The sequence below is a fragment of the Dryobates pubescens genome, chromosome 18 (assembly GCF_014839835.1).
Source record: "Dryobates pubescens isolate bDryPub1 chromosome 18, bDryPub1.pri, whole genome shotgun sequence".
Lineage (NCBI taxonomy): Eukaryota > Metazoa > Chordata > Aves > Piciformes > Picidae > Dryobates > Dryobates pubescens.
In genome coordinates this window covers 15807460-15822147 of record NC_071629.1, presented here as the reverse complement: position 1 = coordinate 15822147, position 14688 = coordinate 15807460, and the positions used below count along the sequence as shown (strand labels likewise).

General features: G+C 48.3%; 1 long non-coding RNA gene across 1 annotated transcript; it reads right to left on the bottom strand.

Moving 5' to 3' along the window:
* Nucleotides 1-1254: 1254 nt before the first annotated feature.
* LOC128898098 (uncharacterized) lies at nt 1255-14365 on the bottom strand. The gene is made up of 3 exons (XR_008462700.1): nt 14254-14365; nt 7062-7226; nt 1255-1572 (listed from the first exon to the last, which is right to left on the bottom strand). It is a non-coding gene; the product is annotated as an uncharacterized LOC128898098 (long non-coding RNA).
* Between the last annotated feature and the right edge of the window lie 323 nt (nt 14366-14688).

Genomic DNA, 14688 nt, shown 5'->3' with positions numbered 1-14688 from the left:
CTACTGGAGAGAGCCCAGTGGATGCTACTGAGGGGCCTGGAGTATCTCTGTGCATCCATGATAGGGCACAAAAAACAAGTCAGAGTAAGATGCAAAACCTATGAGAGCAGGTTTTGTTAACAACAACCAAGCCAAAACGGTTATGGTAAGGAATTTCTGCTGCCTGGGCAATCCTTCAGGCTCATGGTCTGGGTCAACATTTCCCCCACATCCAGAGCTGAACTCAAGCAGCTGCTCTGTCACCCAATGATTCCTCCCCAGGAGAGGAAGGAGATCAGGAAAAGAAGAGACCCATGGGCTGAAATGAAAATGGATTTAATGAAACAGCCAACCTAATACCCGTGTCAGTGCAAAGTATTTGAAGTTATACCTGCCCAGAGAAGGCACAGCACTCACACCAAACAGGAAAGCAGTCCTCAAGAGCAGAAGAAAGAGAAGGAGCCCAAGCTGGAGGGTCTAGCAGCAGAATTACCTTAGCAAACTTCCCTCTTTATACTGAGTGTGATGCTGATGGTCTGGGCTATACCTGGAGCCAGCTCAGCTCAGCTGTCCCAGCTGACTCCAAGCTGCTAGCAGCCTGCAGCCCATGGCTGCCTTGGAGTTCCGTCCCAGCAATACCAGCACAGGGTTTGTGAAGAGCAAGGCAAGGGGCACTTCACCATACTTATGTCTTTCTGATAAAACAAAAGGGGAGGAGATGAAGGAAATATTTTCCAGCTTCAAAAAGTTACATTGGAATGAGACTGACCTTAATGGAAACAACACTAACCAAACCTGGTTTTACTCATCTGCTGAAAACCTGTCTTAAAGTTCAAATACTCAGCAATGGTGTGGCCAGCAAGAGTAGGGCAGTGATTGTCCCCCTGTATTCAACACTGGTGAGGCCACACCTTGGATATTGGGTTCAGTTTTGGGCCCCTCACTACAGGAAAGACATTGATGTCCAAACTAAACCTCCCCTGGCACTACCTTCAGGCTGTTTCCTCTTGTCCTATCACTTGCTACTTGAGAGAAGAGACCAACCCCTACCTGGCTCCAACCTCCCCTTCAGGGAGCTGCAGAGAGCAGTGACAGTACCCACACTGGTGAGCTTAAAGCAGATCCTGGTATAGCTCCATCTTTACCTTCCCTGTAGATACACCTTGCTGCTTGGGGCGAAAACATCTCAGCCCACAACTCTCTCAGCACTGGGCAGTAACATCTCAAGGTGAATGATCATCTCTGGGTTGGTGTCCTTGGTCACCTTGACACGTGCTTGCAGGAAAAAGCCACCCTTGGCACCCAAGAGGCTGTTTGGGAGAGCAGGCTCCCTGCTGTAGCTCACTCTGAGCTGGAAGGAGCCATCCCTTCCCCAGTCACATCATAAATGTCTTCTTCTTGCCAGCATTAAAATTGTTGGATTGGCATTTTCAGCACGACTGCCAAGCTGAACTTGGACTACACATGCATCTGTCTTCTTCACATCAGCGTGAATCTTCTTTCACTGCTTCCAGGGTTGTTAATCCTTCTCCCCTGGGACTGCACCAGGATGGGCCTTTCTTCTTGAGCATAATCAGACTGTCAAAGAGGATTCTAGAAAGGACACAAGAGTTCCTTTTACTTTTTCTTACTTTTTTATAGTTAGGTATTCATAGATGCATAGACTTGTTTGGCTTGGAAGGGACCTTGTTTGGCTTGGAAGGGACCTTCGAGATCATCCAGCTCCAACCTCACTGCCCTGGGCAGGGACACCTTCCACTAGCCCAGGTTGCTCAAGGCCCCATCTAGCCTGGCCCTGAACACCTCCAGGGAGGGGACATCCACAACCTCCCTTCAGTCCTATTGGGGCAGAAAAAGAATGGATGATAGTCCAAGGATGATTTTGGCATTGCTTTAATGGCATTCATAGGTGATGCTTGATCAGAAGCCACTTTAGAACTTGTAATTAAGAGGAATCCTAAAGATAAATCTGGCAAACATCGAAGGAAGGAGCCAGAGCAGGTAGAGAGAGAAAGAGGGGTTCAGTCCCAGCAAACAGCCCAAAGTGGGCAACCCATAATGCATATGGCAATGTGACAGGAGAAACTTCAAAGGGCTAAAAGCTGATGGAAGAAATGGTCCTCATCCACTGTCCCTTAAGCCATCAGAATTGTATCCTGCTAGAACATAACCTCAGAAGAAGTAGACTGGATTACAGAAAACAGGCATCCATATGTAACTAACTGCAATGCCTTTCAAGGTCTAGATGTGAGTGTAACACAATACAGAGTCACAGCATCCCAGCATGGTGGGGCTTGGAAGGAACCTCTGGAGATCAGCCAGTCCAAGCCCTCCACTAAAGCAGGGACACCCACAGCAGTTTGCCCAGGATCACAATGGCCACCTGGGTTTGGAAGCTCTCCAGAGGAGGAGACTCCACAACCTCTCTGGGCAGCCTGCTCCAGGGCTCCCAGCACCCTCACACCAAAGAAATTTCTTCTCATCCTCAAATGTACCCATTGCCCCTTGTCCTGTCCCTGGGCACCTCTGAGAACAGTCTGGCCCCATCCTCTTGCCCCCACCCTTCATCTCTTGCTGAGGATTGATCAGATCCCCTCTGGGGCTGCTCTTCTCCAGTACCCAGCACATCAGTGGCACAGGTGTTGTGGCTGCCTTTGGAACAAGAAGAGGAGGAAGGTGTTTCCTCCATGCCCCACCTACGCTGCACATAGAAATGCTCAGGAAATGCAACCACTTCAGCCAAACCCAGAACACAAACTGACTGTTTTATGAACCTGAGGGAGGAAAAGCACAGGGGACTATCAGTATGACTGCATGAGACACCAAAACTAGTTCTATCAGACAGCTATGCCTGCAGAAAGTGAAAGACCATCATTTATCAGCTCACCTGTAAAAAACAAATTTCAGCAGTCTGAGGCTGCTAGCAGCAAAGTGTTGTGCAGGTTTATTGGTAAGTCACAGGAGAGAGCATCTTCAGCTGAAGCATCAATGTTGGGAATGATTTCTACACAATCCTGTGCTCACAGCCTTGGAAAATTGCTTGAGTGTCCCAGCAGAATGAACCAAGATAAAGAGAGAGTGATTCAAGTAATGAGTAATAACAAGGCCTGCAGAAGTCTGCCTGCCTCCAGACAAACGTGCTGTTTGCACTAATTAATGAATGTGACAAAGCAGAAGGGGGCCGATGGTGAAGGAAACATCAACAGGTTCCAGCTCAGGTCTGATACAGCTGAATGTTTCTGCTCCCAATTGGGAAGGTCTGCATTTTATTTTTTAGTTTATTTTAACACCCCTTCACCTCCACTACTCAGCTCTGGGTTCAGCTTTTCATTGCACCAGGAGTGAGGAACGTCTGGGGTTAGAATTTAGGGACTGGACCTACCATAGCTTTAAACAATGGTCTGACAAAGTTCTCCTGCTCAGCTGTATGAGAGAAATTCTTTACAGTGAGGGTGGTAAGATCCTGGACCAGGTTGCCCAGGAAGGTTATGGATCATCTAGTTCCAATCCCCCTGCCATGAGCAGGGACACTTTCTACTAGACCACGTTGCTTCAATGTGGCCTTGAACATTTCCAGGCTTGGAGCCTCCACAACCTCCCTGGGCAACCTGTTCCAGCATCTCCCCACCCTCACTGTAAAGAATTTCTTCCTAAGAGATGCACCCAACATGATGGTTTCTTGACAGGTAGCTGTGGTGGAGAACAGCCCATAGGTTGGGGCTGCCTCAGCCAGCCAGCCAAAAATGCTGAGGCCACACAAAGCCCAGAGAATCAGCACTGCACACATCACCCTGACTCTGGGTGACAGGGAGGAGAGGACAGTGGCCGGCACTCTGCTGGCCTCTCTGTGTAACCACAGCATCAGGCCACCATTCCCCCTCTGGTTTTCTCCTGGTGAGAGAAGGGGGAAGCTTGCTATTCCCAGCCAGATTTCTTTCTCCTCTTCCTCTGGTCTCCATGGAAACAAGCCATGATATTACAGCTGCACAAGGAGGTCGGGAGGTCTGCAGGAGCTGCTGGGAGCCGGTGGCACAGAGCAGAGCAAATGCTACAAGTAGAAAAGTGCAATTTCTCTGCAAAGAGCAATGAAATAAGTGGCAGGAGACTTGAAAAGCACTAAATGTGAGAGGCCTGAACTTCATACCACTTCAATTATTTAACAAGATTGTCTCATCTGTGGATTTGGATGAGTATGATCAAACCTTAGGACTGCTGAGGTCATCCCATCGCTGCTCACTGACAGTGCTGACAGATTGTATCTCTGCAGCCACTGGGCACCTTTGAATTGCTTTTTATCAGCTTTCCCTAGAAAAGATGAACAAGGAAAAGAAAAAAACCACCAAAGCCAGGTTGAGCTGAGCTTGATCCTACAGAAATCAACAGCATCAGGCGAGTCCAGACTTAGCTCTAAGCAAATAGAGAAGACAGCAAGAACACAGGGATTGGGGCAGTAAGGGCTGGAGCACCTCTCCTGCAAGGACAGGCTGAGAGAGTTGGGGCTGTTCAGCCTGGAGAAGAGAAGGCTCCAGGGTGATCTTAGAGCAACCTTCCAGTACCTGAAAGGGGGTGCTACAGGAGAGCTGGGGAGGGACTGTTTAGAAGGACCTCTGGTGATAGGATGAGGGGCAATGGTTTGAAACTGGAGCAGGGTAGATGAAGATAAGGATGAAGTTCTTCACTATGAGAGTGGCAAGATACTGGAACAGGTTGCCCAGAGATGTGGCTGAGGCCCCATCCCTGGAGACATTCAAGATCAGACTTGGTGTGGCCCTAGGCAGCCTGATCTAGTCAGAGATGTCCCTGCTGACTGCAGGGGGGTTAGACAAGATGACTTTTGAGGTTTCCTTCCAACCCAATGCAATCTGTGACTCTGTGTATCTGTAAGTGGACACCAAACAAGCTTGCATCTGGAGTCAGGGAGAGTTTTGGTAGGCACCAGATCTGGATCATGACTTTATACTTAATAGAAGCTGGATTTGGATTAGACATGAGGAGAAAATTCTTCCCCAGGAGGGTGGTAAGGCACTGGAACAGGATGCCCGGCGAAGATGGGGAGGTTGCAAGCCTGGAAGTTTTCCAAGCCATGTTGGAAAACCTGGTCTAGTGGAAGGCATCTCAGCCTGTGGCAGGGAAGGCTGGAACTAGATGACCTTTAAGATCCCTTCCAACCCAAACCATTTTATGATCCTATAATCATCCCTATAGGAAAATCCTGAGAGTTGTGTCATAAATACAAACCAACTGCTTTACATCAGGCTGGAGAGTCACGTGCCAGATAAGATTTACACCAGCTTTGCACCTTGTCTGCCTCACACCAAACCATGTTACATGCCCTCCATGGAGCCAAGCCAAGGAGGCTGTAACATAAACACACCCAGAGGCAGCACATCCATATTGTCCTACCAAAAAAAAGAAAGAACAAAGGGAGAAATCAGAACTAATTAGTGCTGTGATGTGTCTGAGGCTAGATTTAGTGTCATTCAGCAAGTAGAGGCAGCAGAGGAATGAAGAAAAATGGAGCCAATTTGTGGCTGGGTATTTATTAGCATTTAGATAATGCATCCCATCCATCATACACAAGGCATGTTTCCCAAGTCCCCTGCTCCTGGGTCCTGAGTGCACAGAACCCTTGTAAATCGCCTTCCTTGGATCTTGCTGAGAGTGAAACGCATCTGTCTGCGTGCAGCCACTCAGGGAAGGCATTTTTGCCTTCTGATGGAAATAGAGGGATGAGACAAAGGAGTCAGGAGCGTAGGAGGCTGCAGATGAAGGCAGAAGGAAGCCACTCCTGCCCACTGACGTACATCTGTGATTTACAAACTGCCAAGTGCAGCCATAGGGCTCCAAGGACCAAGCGGTGCTGGGTTAGGGTTGGACCTGATGATCTTGAGTTGGGGCTGTTAAGCCTGGTGAAGAGAAGGTTCCAGGGAGAGTCTAAAGTGGGATTCCAGTACCTGAAGGGGGCTGCAAGAAAGCTGGGGAGGGACTTTTTGCAAGGGCTTGTAGAGCTAGTATGAGGGGGGATGGCTTTGAGCTGGAAGAGGGGAGATTGATACTGGAGATTAGGAAGAAATTCTTTAGAGTGAGGGTGGTGAGACACTGGAACAGGTTGCCCAGGGAGGCTGTGGATGCCTACTCCCTGGAGATGTTTGAGACCAAATTAGATGTGACCTTGATCAACCTGGTCTAGTGGAAGATGTCCCTGCCCACAGCAGGAGGGTTGGAACTAGATAATCCTTAAGGTCCTGTTCAACCCAAACTTTTCTATGGATCTATGAATCTTATGACTCTTTCAACTGAGATGATTCCATAATGGGAATCAAATCCCTGTTGACATTACCAGAGACAAATTGAAAGCATCTAAAAATGTTCAGCCAAGTTGGCTGCTCCATTATCCAGTTCTTACTGAGCAGAGCAGAGACCTCAAGACTGCAGAAAGAGGCCTGAGAGGAACCGGAATGGGAAGCATTAAACATGATAGTAAAGAAGGTCAATTCCTCTCAAGTGGTGGGAAATAGCCTCAAGTTGCACCAGGGAAGGTTTAGGTTGCACATGAGGAATTCTTTCCCCAAAGGGTTGTGAAACCCTAGCCCAGGCTGCCCAAGGCAGTGGGGGAGTTCTCATGCCTGGTGGGGGTTTCAAAGCCGTGGAGATGTGGTGCTGAGGGACACAGTTTGCTGGTGAGCTGGCAGTGCTGGGTTTGTGGTTGGACTTGATGATCTTAAAGGTCTTTTCCAACCAAAACAATGCTGTGATTCTATGATTCATCCAGGAGATAGGTAACTAGGGACAATACCTGGAGGTGTTCAAAAAAGGTGTGGACAGGGTGCTTTGGGACATGGTTTAATGTCCGTGGTGGTGATGGTTGGACTCAATGATCTTGCAGGTCTTTTCCAACCCAAACAACTCTATGATTCTAGATCACAGAATCATGTTTGCTTGCAGATGTAGACAGGTTTGAACAACAGACCATTCCCAGATGTTGCACTCCTGCCAGCCCTCCAGAATGAGCCTCGTGTGCACCACTTAAAGCTCAGTTTGATTTCTGCAGGGCCATCACTTTGCAAAGAGTGGGCTCTTACCATCATCTACTGCTTGGTGTAGAGGAGGAGACAGCAGCAGAGGTTCCTGGCTTCACTGGAATCCTGGATATCACATTGTTCCTCCAGTTTATTCCCCAGGCACTCCCAGAGCAGACTCCCAGAAAACACATCCATTTCTGACTCAATAAAAGCCAAAGTAAGTGGCTGAAATTAAAGACACAGAAAATTAAACTTAGGCACTTGGACAAATCAAAGACTATAAAAATTAAACAGCAAATTAATCTTTGTATGCAGATTTCTGCTTTGCTGAAGCTTTATGGAGTTTTGACCCTTTCATCCCACTGCAGTGTGGGAGACACACTTAAAAATCTTACATAATGTTCAGGGAAAAAAGAACTTCTGTTTTGCCTACTTTTAAGACAGTAAATTGTTCTGGGTCTGAAGTAGCTTGAGAACTGTCAGGCAGCTCAGTATCTGAGCAGCTGCTAACTGAAAACAAACAGAAGAAAGTGAAGGAACTAATTTCATAATGAGCACCTATCTCTAATGATTATAAATCATTCATGTTGATGTATTTATTAACATAACTGTGACACAAGTCTCAACTCACTTGTTTGCTTAATTGTTTATTTTGACAGCACAGCCAAGTTAGGTCATAGAATCATAGAACTGTTGAGACTGGGAAAGACCTTGAAGATCATCGAGCCCAGCTGTCAGTCTAACACCACCAAGGACACGAAACCACCACAGTGCCATGGCCACTCATTTCTTGAACACTTCCAGGGATGGTGACTCCAGCACCTCTCTGGGCAGCCTGTTCCAATGTCTGACCATTCCTGCAGGAAAGAAATACTTCCTAATCTCCAACCTAAACCTCCCCTCACACAATTTCAGGCCATTTCCTCTCATTCCATCACCTGATAGTAGGTGCAGCCCTCCCTCTTTTCAGGGAGGTGTAGAGAGCAATGAGGTCTCCCCTCAGTCTCTTCTTCTCCAGAATAAGCAACCCCAGTTCCCTCAGCTGCTCCTCACCAGCCCTGTTCTCCAGACCCTTCACCAGCTTCATTGCCCTTCTCTGGACATGCTCCAGCCCCTCGATGTCCTTCTTGGATTGGGTGGCTCAAACGCCAACTCCTGAACCGTTAGCAGTAGGTACAAAGACTCAGCAGCGACGACAGAAGAATTAACTCAGAAACTGTGATGTGACAAATATCTGAGCTTCAATCTCTGCAGTGGTTCAGGATTGTAATGAGGAAGGAGGTTAGTAAACAGGAACACTGCAATTTAGGAAGAATGACATGCAATTAATACCAGTGCCACACCACCAATTAGGATCTGCTGGAGGAGCAGTTCTGTTTCCTGGGATTTCCGTGCCAGCAAATCCTGGGGATAAAGTACAGGAGATTGCTGTTCCATGGAACTGTTCCTTTAAGGTTCAGTATCTCTCCTTTTTCTCCCCACCCTGCTCTTATATGGATGTAATTTAAAGGCAGGAATAGAGCTGTGGTGCTTCAGGTCTTCACAGGTTTCATTCCTTTGCACAACTGCCCCATAAATCACCTCTCCACCACAGTCTCAGTCTTTAAAGGGATTTTAAATGTCAAAGCTGTAACTAAGACAAACACTTCTGCTTTCCTAGATCCAAGTCCACTGTTTTCCCACAGCCTTGGAAGAAGCAGAAATGAATGCAGAGACTAATGAGGGGCTCAGCTCACACTTTCTTCCATCCTGGCTCTGACACACCCCTGCCCACTTAACTCCCCTCTCCACCACCCCACAGACCCAGGGCTCAGTCACACAAGGCCAGCTCCTCCTCCCTGGGGTTACCTCCCTGCTGACACAGTTGGTAGTTCAGGAAATTTCTTCCCTCCAGTTCCCCCAAAATGTTCCCAGACCCCCAACCCTAACAGGCACCTTAGTGACCTGCTTGCAGCTCCTGCTGCAGGCTCAGGTTCCTGCTAGGTTCCTCCTAGCTTGGCCCTGGCTTTGACTCCCATCAGCTCCTCTTGCCTGTCCCCATGCCCCAGGATCCCACTCTGCTCTTTCCTGCCAGGACAGGAGCACACAGCCAGCCAGAGCCTATCTTACACTGTCTGCCAATTCCTCAGCCCTCCCCAGTGCAGGACTGCTTCACAGGGAGAAGCTCCTTCAAGGGGATATGGTGGCACCTCCACCACCTAACTGCTCCAACCCAAACTGCCTTTGGAGAGGCTGACCATTCCTATCCTGAGGAATGAAGGCTGCACAAGCTTACCATTTATTAAGGTCTCATCTTGGGTTTGCCTGTTGGATTATTCAAAAACCTCAGCCAAACTCATGGCTGAACTTTTCTATCTTCAGTTTGATGCTGTTTTACACTTGGCAGCCTTGGATCTTGCAGCTTCTGGAGTATAGTATGTGAGTGTAAGTCTCCTGCTAGAACAGAAGCTGAGCCTGACAGCAAAGGGCTTTCTCAGGGGATAAACATCTCTCCAGTTGCTCAGCTGCTGCTCCTCACGTCAGCTGCCAGTAACAAATCCCTGACAAAGATGGAACAGGAGGAGAAGGCTGCCTGATTTCTGGAGTCCACAAACAAACACAAATGCAGTCATGCCAAACCCAGGAAGTGTACTCAAAGAATTAGGAGAAATGAAACCCACACAGATGTGCACTGTGCTCAGGCAGAGTGAGGGAACTGCAGGGAATCACACAGGCACAGAAGCACCTTCAAGTTCCACCTTTCCTTGCCGAGGAACAAAGAAACTACCAGGCGAACCCAGCAGGTTTTACTGGCTGCAAAAGGCAAGCTCTTCCTGGTGTAAACACTAACACCTTGCTGTGGCAAACCCTAGGAACATCTGACCTAAACACCCAGCAAAACATCCTCTGCCATGCCCTGTTAGGTTAGCAACCATCACCTGAAACAGATCTTCAGGCTGTGGTTCCAGCAGTTGTGTGAAGAAAGCTTTGTCCAAGCAATATTCCAAGCCAAGAAGCCCCTTTGGTGGTTCCCCTCCCACCAAAAAAACTTTTAAAAGTTAAAAATATCCCCAATAGGATCAACTGCAGCAGTCAGGAGTCCTCTTCAATATCACAGTCAGGGTATGTGTGTCTTAACAAGCCTGGGTGAAATCAGAAACTGATGAATTCATCACAGCATGGAAGGGACCTCTGGACATCACCCAGTCCAAACCCCCTAACCCAAGATAAGTTCACCTAGTGAAGGTCACACAGGAACACATCCAGGGAGGTTTTGAATGTCTCCAGAGATGGACATTCTACCACCTCTCTGAGCAGCCTGCTCCAGTGCTCTGTCACCCTTAAATTACAAAAGTTCCTCCTCATGTTTAGATAGAACTCCTGATGTCTGTGCCCATTACCCCTTCTCCTGTCAATGGACATCACTGAAACAAGCCTGGTGCCACCCTCCTTACACCCACCCTTGAAGTATTTATAAGCACCATGATACAGCCACACAAAGCTATCACTGACCTTCTTCTCCAGCCTTAGCCCCCAACATTATGGCACACCACAGGGTTAGGGAAAAAAGGGTAGATGGCATTTCACGCACTGTGCTGGAAGCCCACCTCTGCACTGTCATCAAACCAGAAGCTGGAGTACTTTTCAAGCCAGGAAGCCTCTGTGAAAGCTAAGCAGCAGGCAAAGCAGCTGAACCAAGTGACTAACAGCACACCCAGCACCAGTGCCAGCCGACATGGATGGGGGGATGTGGGAACTAGAGATGAGAGCTGTTTTCCATTCTGACTGCTCCTGGAAGATCCATAAGTTGGTAACATCTGTGGCAGTAGCAAGGTGCCAGATGTTTGTGGTGACTGGCAAAAGTGTGTCCAGTGGCTGGTCTGGCAGAGCACACCATGAAGAGAGATAGCTACTGCTGCCTTCCCTGTTCTGGTTCATGTTCCACTTTCCTTTTGTGTCAGCAATGGTGCAGCCAGAAGGACCCCTGTACTTAGCACTGGTGAGGCCACACCTTGAGTTCTAGGTTCAGTTTTGGGCCCCTTACTCCAAGTAGGACACTGGGGAGCTGGAGCAGGTCCAGAGAAGGGAAATGAAGTGGGGTTCTTCAGCCAGGAGAAAAGAAGGTTAAGGGGAGACCTTCTTGCTCTCTACAGCTCCCTGAAAGGAGGTTGGAGACAGGTAGGGGTTGGTCTCTTCTCCCAAGCAGCAAGCAACAGAACAAGAAGAAATGGTTTCAAGTTGCACCAGAGGAGGTTTAGGTTGGAAATGAGGAACAATTTCTTTCCCAAAAGGGTTGTCAAGGCCAGGCCCAGGCTGCCCAGGGCAGTGGTGGAGTCCCCATCCCTGGAGGTGTTTCAGAGCCATGGAGATGTGGTGCTGAGGGACATGGTTTAGTGGGAACCTGGCAGTGGTGGGCAAATGGTTGGACTCAATGACCTTAAAAGTCTTTTCCAACCCAAACAACTCTATGACTCTCCCTGCCTTACCCTTTTTTGCTCTTTCTGAACATTCTTTTCATTGTTGCTGCTTCTGGCTCAGTGTCTGCCTCCTGATTCTCCCTTGGTGATGACACAGCCTTCTCTGCACCTGCGGCTCCACAGTCTCTCCACCTGCCCCTGGCACTGCACTAGCAGCCACCCACACCTCTGAAAGTGAGGATCATGTGTCTAGGTGTGACAAGTCTTCCAAGGTGGGTGAAGTGCAATGAAGAGGCAAAACTTGCAGGGTGTCTCTCCTCAGAGGGTTTGATACTGTGGAAAAGGACGTGGAAATCAAAAGGTTTGGCATTTGGTTTGAGAACAGTAAAGCCTCTCCTGGTCCCCACACTTGCTCACCCACAGGCTGCTGAGCTTGTAGGTCCAGCTGGCCATGGCTGCCTGCACAGTACCAAGGCAGGCTGAGCCTAAGGATCTCATTTTCTCCTTGATCCACTGTGGTGCCCTTCTTTAAAGGCCCAAAGCTACGTGAAAATGCCATGAGGGCTGGTGTGACCCTTCGTGCTTATCCAGGTGCTCAACCCAGCCCATCTGCATGCTGTGGATTGACATATTTGGCTTTTTGGCCCCAAAAAGCTGTGTTTGAGTGTAGGTTTCATAGAATCACAGAATGCATTGCATCAGAGGGGAGCCTTGAATGCCATCTTGTCCAACCCTGCTGCAGTCAGCAGGGACATAGAATCATAGAATTGTCAGGGTTGGAAGGGACCTCAAGGATCAGCCAGTTCCACCCCTCCTGCCATGGGCAGGGACACCTCACACTAGATCAGGTTGCCCAGACCCACATCCAGCCTGACCTTAAAAACCACCAGGGATGAGGCTTCCACCACCTCCCTGGGCAACCTGCGCCAGTCTCTCACCACCCTCATGGGGAACAACTTCTTCCTAACATCCAATCTGAATCTACCCATTTCTAGTTTTGTTCCATTCCCCTCAGTCCTATCATTACCTGGCACCCTAAAAAGTCCCTCCCCAGCTTTCTTGTAGGACATCTCCAACTAGATCAGGTTGCTCCCAGAGCCATTAAATTTGCCCTTGTATGTCTCCAGGGATGGGGACTCCAGCACATCTCTGGACAAACTGTTCTGAGTGTGTGATACAAGGGGATGCTGGACTCAAGCACTGATGCAAGCTCACCCAAAACACCATCGAGGTTCACTTGCTGCCTCTGATGTGAACCCAAACCTAAATACATGAACATTCTCTTTTTCCTTTGTGATGATTATGCACAGATTTGTCCCTTTCTGTGCAGAAAGCCCCATCATGGACACAGAATCATGAATAATGCTGTTTAACTTCATTGTAGACTACCTAGCATGATGGTAAGTTCTTCTCTCTGCACCTACCTGAAAGGAGGTTGTGGTGAGGCCAGTGTTGGCCTTTTCTCTCAAGTAACTAATGACTGGACAAGAGGAAATGGTCTCAAGCCGTGCCAGGGGAGGTTTAGGTTGGATATTAGGAACAATTTCTTTCCTGAAAGAGTGGTGGAGCATTGGAACAGGCTGCCCAGGGTGGTGCTGGAGTCCCCATCCCTGGAGGTGTTCCAGAAATGTGTGGACATGGCACTCTGGGACATGGTTTAATGGCCATGGTGGTGTTGGGTAGAAGGTTGGACTTGATGATCTTAGAGGTCTTGTCCAGCCTTAATGATTCTATGAGTCTAACACTTAACATACCAGCACTGAAGCATCCTGACAAGCCTCTCATTTCAATTAGGGGCTGGCACCGAAGGAACCTGCCAGGTTTCTCATTTCAGTTATGGACTGTCCCTATCCTGTGTGCCTGCTGCACTGCTGAGCCAACACCAGGCTCATAATATGCATCCTGCTTCTATTTCTATTCAGTGGGAGCTCCAGATCATTATTTCAAAGCAGCTTCATGGTCCTTCCTGAATTATTGTGTTTTTACTGGCGCAAGCAAGCGAAAATGCACCTCACAGGAACGAGGCTGTGAAAGGAAAGGAGCATGAAAGGCTCCATTAGGGAATGCAGGAGCCATTCAAGGTCTCCTCAAGATTAACAGCATTTTTATGGAGATTTAGTTGACAGCCTTTCTGCTGATGCTTTCAATAGGAGAATGCAGCAAGTTGAATTAAAATTAAATGAAGCTACTTACATGCATGAAGTTAACCAACCACTTAATTAGTTTCCTAGTCAGTCTCTTCCTGTAGAATGAAGGAAGGGGAGGCATTCATCTGCATTTCTCTCACCATTAAAAGCTTTTATTTTGTTGGTTTGTTTCAAAGGAAGGGTTTAGCAATAGGTTCAGACCTGTTATAGCTTTGTGCAATGTTATCCTTTCTGTAGCACAGAATCCTTCTGGTTGAAAGAGACCTTTAAGTTCATGGAGGCTAACTGTTAGCACTTCCAAGTCACCACTAATCCATGTTCCTCAGCACCACTTCACCACACCTTTGAAACTACTCCAGGCATGGGGATCCACCACTGTCCTGGGCAGCCCAGGCCAGGCCTTGACAATCCTCTCCATGAAGAAATTGGTCCTCATGTCCAACCTAAATCTCCTGGGGGCAACTTGAGGCCATTTACTCTTGTCCTGTTGGGACAAGAGCTTGGGAGAAAACACCGACCCCCACCTGGCTCCAACCTCCTGTAGAAGGTTCCCCCCTCAGCCTCCTTTTCTCCAGGCAGAATAATCTCAGTTCACTCGGCTGCACCTCACAAGACTTGTACTCCAGAGCCTTTTCCAGCTTTGTTGCCCACCTTTGGAAGGACATTTCATGTGATCAAATGAGGACAAGATGAGGTAGTACCACTTACCCTGCTGTGAGGATTGAATGCTATCACCATTCTCATGTGCATGGTGACTGCAGCCAAGCAGCTCTCAGTTCACGTTGGGTAGGGTGCAGCGGAGCAGCAGAGACATTTCCCATCGATGGCTGCCTGAAAGAAGAAACCTTTAATCGCAAATAAACCCCAAAGTCACCTCTCCTCTTTCCCTTCTTTTAGTTCTCCCAGAAGCATACTTGGGAAGACTTGAACACATCTTTTGTGTCACACCTTGTGCTAGCTAGAGAGAACAGAGAGAGATTCCACGTCCTTCTGTGGCTGTGTTTCTGTGCGGTGGCAGAGGCTGATGCCAGTGTCGGCGTCGCTTTTCTGATCAGATCTGACAAAACCAATGAGATGCAGGAACCCCTCAGCGTGGTGAAAGATCAGAAATGGCTTTGTTTTACTCTCAAATCCTGACAGGAA